Genomic DNA, 7,847 nt, shown 5'->3' with positions numbered 1-7,847 from the left:
AAAATACAATAGCAAGAACTTAGCTATACCAAACATTTTCACATCTCTTGCTTTGTGTATATACTATCTAATTGTTCGATCTGTAGTTAAAGTTTTTAACATGGTTTAAAATTCAGATATTCATTATATTCCATGTATTCAAAATCTTTTTTTCAAAAATCGATACTTCTTGATTGAACTGGAGTTCAGGAGTTTCACAAGATGAGCTGGAGGAAGGTACCCACATATATTGGTCACGGGTAACAAGAATCATGTCAAGTACCAGAGAAATGGTGTAAATTCGGACAGACAGATGTATTTTCTGATTGTATATTTATTTTTGTCAGGTGCACAGAATGAAAATTATGGGGATCTCAATGTTAGATGTACGACCTTACATTTGAATGACGACTATTTTCAAATTACCGGTATCGTTCCATTTCTGATTAAACAATTTAACCTAAAGATTACAAGTACCTGTTCGACATCACAGCCATTATATTACTATTTACAAAGAGATTTGGAACCGTTGTATCGAGAAATACCTATAATTGTTTGTTTTCATTCTTAACTTTCACAAGAATTCAAGACAAGTTGATGTTTACGTTACTGTCGCCACACATTGTGTGTAATACGTTAGAGAAAAGCTTCCCTGTCAATAAATTTCACCCTAAATCACCATGTAATATAAATATCGATTTGATTTGAACAGTATTTTATTCGTATATACATATGTATATTAATCACATATTCACTCTTTTATCCAGTGGGTATCATCCATTACATCAATTATTACACTATTTTCTTACACCGTTTGTGACGTCACAAACAAACGTCAATTTGACGTAGTTTGTTAGAAAACGGCAGAGAGCGAAGCAAAATTCCGAACAATAGTAACGTAAGTGAATATCCGAGGGGGGGGGTGTTAATGTGATAAAAAAAATATCCCATGGTTTGTGGTTTGATTTGATTTATATTTAACTCGTGTGTTTTTTATATCCTCGCCAAGGCTCGCGGTGAGAAAACACACAAGTCATTCAGTATAAATCATATCAAACCATGGGAAATTTGAGAGAGAGAGAGAGAGAGAGAGAGAGAGAGAGAGCAGGCGCAATGTCTATATAAGCTCTCTCCATTGACCACAGGTCAGTTATAACAGGGTCATGTCGATGTTTAATGATTGTCCATAAATCAGATCATACTATACATGTAATGGTGAAAGCAGAGGTAATCCTTAAAGAAGACCGATGCCGCTGAGAAATTAAAAATTCTAAAGATAATCAGACAACAAAATGAAATCAATTATTATTCTTGTTTTGGGAGAAGGAAATCATTTTTAGCAGCAGCAATTAGGACATGCAATTAGTCATCAATCAGCGGACAATCCCTCATGAATCCAAAAAGATTAAGATTCTTTTTTTATTTACCATTAATTCTTGTTAAAAAAAACTGCGATACTTACAAATCTAGGCGCGTCTCTATATTTATATATGACTCCCAGATAAAGAAATATATATGATGAACATATATTTAATATGTTTATTAAGTTAATTTAAGAATAAGATGATTATTGATATATCGAAACATTTTTTTGAAAGAAAAAAATACGAAATAGGTGTCAGAAATGCTTAATGTTACCGATATTTATGTTACAAGAAATTGCATTGTGGTATATGAATATCATTTCCGGAAAATTATTGCGATTTATGCGACTCTTATATTGTTCCCTCGCTAGAGTATAACCGTAATGTTCCCTGTAACAATTCAACTTGTAATGAACACCCAACAAGAAGAACCCGTCCCTCTGTCTGATAGCCCCCGTGAGGTCAGATCGATTAATCTCCCAAATGTACGTACGAAAACCAATGATATATAGGCAAGACCTTAATTAAACATTGATGAATGTGATGTTGAGGTAACCTTATTGGAGAAAGTGGGGAAAAAACTTGTGTAGACGGCTGACACATCTCGATATTCTTTGGGATGTGTACGAAGGAAAATTGATTGATTGATTGTATATTGTTTAACGTCCCTCTCGATAACTTTTCACTCATATGCAGACGTCATCATTACCGGTGCTGTTTTAAGTGTTGTTATCGTTACAGTATATATTTGAATAAAATATATTTTCTTCATAGTTTGTGTTTCATTTTTCTTGGGAGTTACTTGGATAATAGAATTATAATAAAATAGTCACACTCCCATCACCACACTTAATCACAGCTAATTCACGACATTAACAAGTGTCGCTAAGATGTAACCAAAAAAAAAACCAACCCCAAATTAATTGGTATTGAACATCTACTGCTATATGAAGCAGTGTTGTTTCTCTAATCAGGTCGACATTACCCCTACAGTTACTCAAACCTCCAATCCATCTCCTTAATGATAGGATCGATTGGATTTATATATCTGCTATGCATACATATATATCTCTATCTATGACGTCATAAAGCTGATAAATACCAGCGTACCTCCCAAATCAAAATCCAATCAACCATGAACATGAAAGCGATCAGTATCGTTTTTTTCCTGTCTGTGATAGGTATGTATAGCAACTTTAAATTGAGATCCTTCTATTAACTTAATTTGACCGGGGTAAAAAAAAAAAGGTGTTGAACGTCTCATGTTAATTTCCCTAGAGGTGTTGCATGAAAAATCGAAAACTTTAAGTTATTCAAATAGATGACAAAACAAATTGGAACGTATGTCTTGATTCAATACTTTTTGAAAATAAGTTTAAAAGTCGTGTATTAACAAAATTAGCCAAAAAATTTCGAGTTTAAATCAAGCAATAAGCGATTTATATGATTTTTAGAGTTAAAATGGAGGGGTATCCCCGAATTTCAGAAAAACTGCCTCCGTGAAACAAAATAAATTTAGCATGAGCATGTTCTTCGAGTTTTCCTCTAAAAAAATTGTCGCTTTGAAATTTTGTTTCGCGAAGGCATTTTTTTTTTTTGTTTTTTTTTTTTTTTGTGAATTTAAAAAAAATCAAAATGACTTCACTAGTATTATTTTCAACTTCACCTGTACGTTAATTTTCCTCAGTAATGTATGGTCTAATGCGTGGTTTAGTGGATAAGCTTTTTTTTTTTTCATATTCCTTTCCCATCTAGATTTTTATTTTCTAATTGAAACACGCTTCTAGTTTTTATAAATGTTTCATGTCAAATCTCTGTTTATTACTATGTGCCGAGTTTGAAATAAGCTTCCAACCTGGACACTGTTTAGTTTGTGAATAAGACTCGACAAACACGCCGAATACAGCATGTAATACCTGTGTTTTGATAGTCAAGGCTGCTAACGAGAACTTGTATGTTTTTCTGAATGAAAGTTGTTGACAAAGGCATGGTACCTTTTACGAAAAACCGTTGTGAACTTTACAAAGCTTTGCAAGAAAAACTTTAAGGCCAAACGAGGTAAATAACCATTAAACAGTTTGAATTTACATGTTTTCCAGTATCAAATTGCTATGTTGAATCAATTTTTACAGGTGCATGTACTTTGAATAATGTTGAATTTCATTAATGCGTATTAAACTTCCCATATATTGTTTTGTGGCCAGAGTCATGTACAGTTGCCAATTGTTGGTTGTAGAAAATAAAGAATACGAGTACAAGACTTTTTGGACTGTAGTAATATAGAATATTAAATATTTGATACACTCGTAACATATAACCGTATACATTATATCTGATACTCAAGAAAAAAAAGAAGACAATTTAATTTTCACGATTTCAAAAATTATCTTTAGACTACATGTATAATGTATTGACACATAAAATGTATTAGGCTTGTCCCTAGTACTGGGGAATCCTTCAGGCATTTAAATGGCAAATGCGCAATGAGTATAAATATGAATGAAGGTCAGTTCTACGTCACGAATGTTGGCAAGGAGCTCCGATTTGGGGAAAATCCCCGCTTCTGTGCAACACCCTCTTTGTCATAGTGCGAGATCCGTGGCCCTGATAGTGTGGTTGTTAATTGTGTTGTGTGTTGGTCTGCACTGCTTGTTGAGAATTTTTAATTATTTAGTACGCCTGTTGCTTTAAAACAGTTAAATGTGCATTATCTGTCATTTTGCCACCAAATCTTGAATTAAATGAAAATTGCTCGATCTTACATATTTCAGTAACATCACTAAAATTTAATCATTTCCAAGACTTTTCAACCTCAAAGCAGGCACATGAATGTGTAATTTTGGCGATTAAATAATTCTTGTCTTGTAAGACAGTCATTCTTCCTTGTATATCCCTTGACACTAAAAGCGGTTATATAACGTAGTTTTATTGGGTTTGTCTTGTCTTTGTACTAATTTAATGTTTATACATGTATTAGTCATTAATGCATATTCCCATGCCATTGAGAAATTTTGTGGGGGGAAATAGTTGTCATCACTTTCACAGCTAATGCCTCTAACATTTAGCCCCCCCCCCCCCTACAAAATGATGCTACCTCGTTGGAATATATACCTCTTTTTAAATAAAAATATATCTTTTTAACAGATAGTTTGAATACGTAAATAAAATGTACATGTAGTTCGCGATTTAGTTTCCCTTTGAACAAGTTCTTAGACGTTTTATCGATGAAAAAGTGAAAATAACGAACAGTAATCAATCTCATACATGTTATGTAATTCCTATAAAGAATACAAAATCAATGCATAGTAAGGGAAACATGGACTACTGGACACAGCAAAGGCAGGATCAAGTTCCCAGGCTGTTATTTTGAAACGAGATTTATATACTTAATCAAGGGTTGTCCGTGAAATAATTCAAGTTCATTCCATATTCAAGATTATGAATTATGTAATTCAATAGTTTTGGTGGCTTTAAGATTTTTGGATTTGTCAAAACTTAAGGTATATTCGTTATGTACTATCTGGTAAACTAAGATGTTCTTACTGTATGCGCAAGACCAGTATTACGTAATTCGTGTGATTTTAAAATCTGGATCAACCTAAAAAAAATAATTGGTTTTCACTGCATTTAAGCAGCGCTTGTTTCCGGAACAATACATTAATTTTCGAACTATTTGTCAGTTACACAAAAGTAAAATTGACACTTAATTAGCGATATTAGCGATCTAACTTAGCTCCCAATCAAGAAAATTTTAAATAGTGAAAATCATTATTGTATTACTTGATATTGTTAATATCTACACTCTTTTGTATTTGTAGTTGGAACCGTGTCAGGTAAGTAACAATTCTTTTGTCATGAGCTTTTAATCTATCTACAAATCCCTCATTTTGAGTATCGCTGCAACAGTGATCAAACTCACAAAGTTTAAACGTACAGAGTCTACAACATTAAGACAAGGGCAACCACCGACCCCTGAACACACCAGGGATATGAAGGGGTGTTGAGGAGAAATAAGCATCTCCCGTTTACCGGTCACACCCGCTGCTGTTTTCGTGTTCCTATGAGGCAGAATGTATTCAAAAGCTTATATATCAGAAGAAAAATATGCTGCGGCCTTCAACTCCATATTTAGATGTATGTAATTTTATGACGTCTTATCAATTAACAAAACACGTCAGTTGATAATGGACGACAATATGCGCTCATGGGAATTCCAACACACTGATGGAAGACCAGACCACCGATATCGGGTTGGGGGAACCATAATTCCGCTATAATAGTGGTATATATCACTATTATCATAGTCAGATTCCGCTATTTTCTCAGCCGTAGATAGCCTCGATTTCATCAAATTACATGCTGGCAGATTACAGTGCAAGTCATGGTGGGTTTGATTTGATTTTTTGTTGGTGGAAGAGAGAACCCAGATACAATGCACCTGGGAAGAGACCACCGACCTTCCGAAAGTAAACTGGGAAACTTTCTCACTTACCGGCGCGAGCAGGATTCGCACCCGCGCCGACAGAGGTGAGAGGCCGTGTTATATTAAGCGCGATGCTCTAACCACTCGGCCCAGTCATGGTGGGTATAAAAACGAACAATAATTGACATGCTTATGAATTTTATTAAATTTTTCTACCCTTGCGTTTAATAATGCGAACACGCTTTTTAAAGCGTAAGTTACATTTTTAGCATAGCAACCGGTGATTACGGAAATATTCAAGCATGTTCAAATCTCACTTTCTCTCACATATGTGCACAAGTTGTTGTTTATAACAACTTTGAACTCGCAATGGAAGAGGTTTGTCGAATCTACCGAGATAAATATGGCGGAATCTCACTATAATAGTAATGCACCACCAATAGAGCGGAATTTACGTTCCCCTGAAAATATTACATTCATATCGTGAGTTAATGAGGAACTCCAGCATCATTTGTATATTGTCTTCAGCACTATTTTTACCTATCCATTGCATTCTCGTTTCGTTTCAGGTGATTTACCGAACTTCTTTGTTCGTCAGTGGTATGGCAATGCCTTCCGTCCCCGGAGCCCATTGTCCAATCTGAGTCCCTACACCCGCGGTTACTATAACGGGCCGCCATATGGCTTCAGTTCCGGCCAGTCGTCCTCCATGGAGTTCGATTAAAGGTCTCATTTCTTTTACTGTAGATCATGTTTTATTCGCAAATCTTTTAACTGTTTCGTAAAATCACAAAACTTGCCAAAATATCAGTTTTGTATCTGAATGTTTATTGGTTACAGTAGATTCCTTATTTTACGCGAGTACTTAATATGGCGAAACGTATTTTAGCAACAGAAAATTAAAAGCGAATAATTCTATTATATCCCACGCAACGAAGCTGTGGAGGGTATAATGTTTTTTTCTTCGTTACCTTTCATCAGTCCTGTTCTTGTCAGCGCAACCCCTCTGAGACCGCTCTACATAATTTCGTGAATCTTTGTAGTTAATAAGGACACACTGTGTAGATGTGCATATTCCAAGGAAAATCGTATTTCATATTTTTTTCTGAGAGTTATGCCCCTTTTGATCCTGTTCTTGCAGTAATGCATAACATTACCATTCATTATGTGAGGCGTTGCCAAGCAATGTTGGAGCGTGGGGTATGTGAGCTTGCTCACTTTTACTTTCTTTCATTTTGCGAGAGATTTCTTTCGAAATTAGGCGATAGTAAACTCCTCATGTATAGTTAGGAGTCTATAGTACGTAGAATATCAAAGGTTTGTTTTCGTTTAGTGATGTACAAAGGCGATTATGATAATTAGATTAAACACCTCCTCAAGAAAATACCACGACCAACAGGACAATGAATTGATTCAGTCCTGATATTTTTGTTTGGTTTGGTTTTATACTGTTGAACGTCCCTCTTGAGAATTTTTCACTGTTATGCAGACATCACCATTACTGGTGAAGGGCTGCAAAAGTTAGGCCTGTGCTCGGCGTTTACGGTCTTTGAGCAGGGAGGGATCAAACTTAGTCACTTAATTCATTCCGTGCTCCCCAAGATCGGGGACGTATGGTTTTGGTGTGTCAATCTGTCTTTTCTCAACCACAGAACAAAACTGTTATTCAGTCAACTTAAACGTGACTTAACAGTTACTGGGTGGGGAAACTCTGTCATTCAGTCACCTTTAAGTGAAAGATTAAGTCGACTAATGACACAGATTCATCGTGTACATTTTCATCTTATCTCACAAATTTTAACCATACAAAATACGAGACCATTAGACCAATACTTGAAGATGTGATCTCCTGAAATCGGACGTCAATTTTATCAACCACGTTCAAGGTCAAATTTGCCATGGGGCATGCTGCGGTTTACCATGGTACAACATCACATATGTTTTGTTTTCTATTTTTAGATATATCCACTCAGCCAATGAGAAAAGACGTCCAGGCGTCCTTACCCCGATTTGTACTTCCGAATTTTGTCTGTTAAACTGAAGTTAATTTATCAATAAAGTAACTCTACGTTTTTGTACAT

At 35.2% G+C, this 7,847-nt stretch overlaps 1 long non-coding RNA gene across 1 annotated transcript; it reads left to right on the top strand.

Moving 5' to 3' along the window:
* Positions 1 to 2,465: 2,465 nt before the first annotated feature.
* LOC125662593 (uncharacterized) lies at positions 2,466 to 7,847 on the top strand. The gene is made up of 4 exons (XR_007365447.2): positions 2,466 to 2,524; positions 5,162 to 5,176; positions 6,336 to 6,492; positions 7,726 to 7,847. It is a non-coding gene; the product is annotated as an uncharacterized LOC125662593 (long non-coding RNA).

This window comes from Ostrea edulis, chromosome 8 (assembly GCF_947568905.1).
Source record: "Ostrea edulis chromosome 8, xbOstEdul1.1, whole genome shotgun sequence".
In the NCBI taxonomy this organism is placed as follows: Eukaryota; Metazoa; Mollusca; class Bivalvia; order Ostreida; family Ostreidae; genus Ostrea; species Ostrea edulis.
This window is presented reverse-complemented; position numbering and strand designations above follow the sequence as displayed.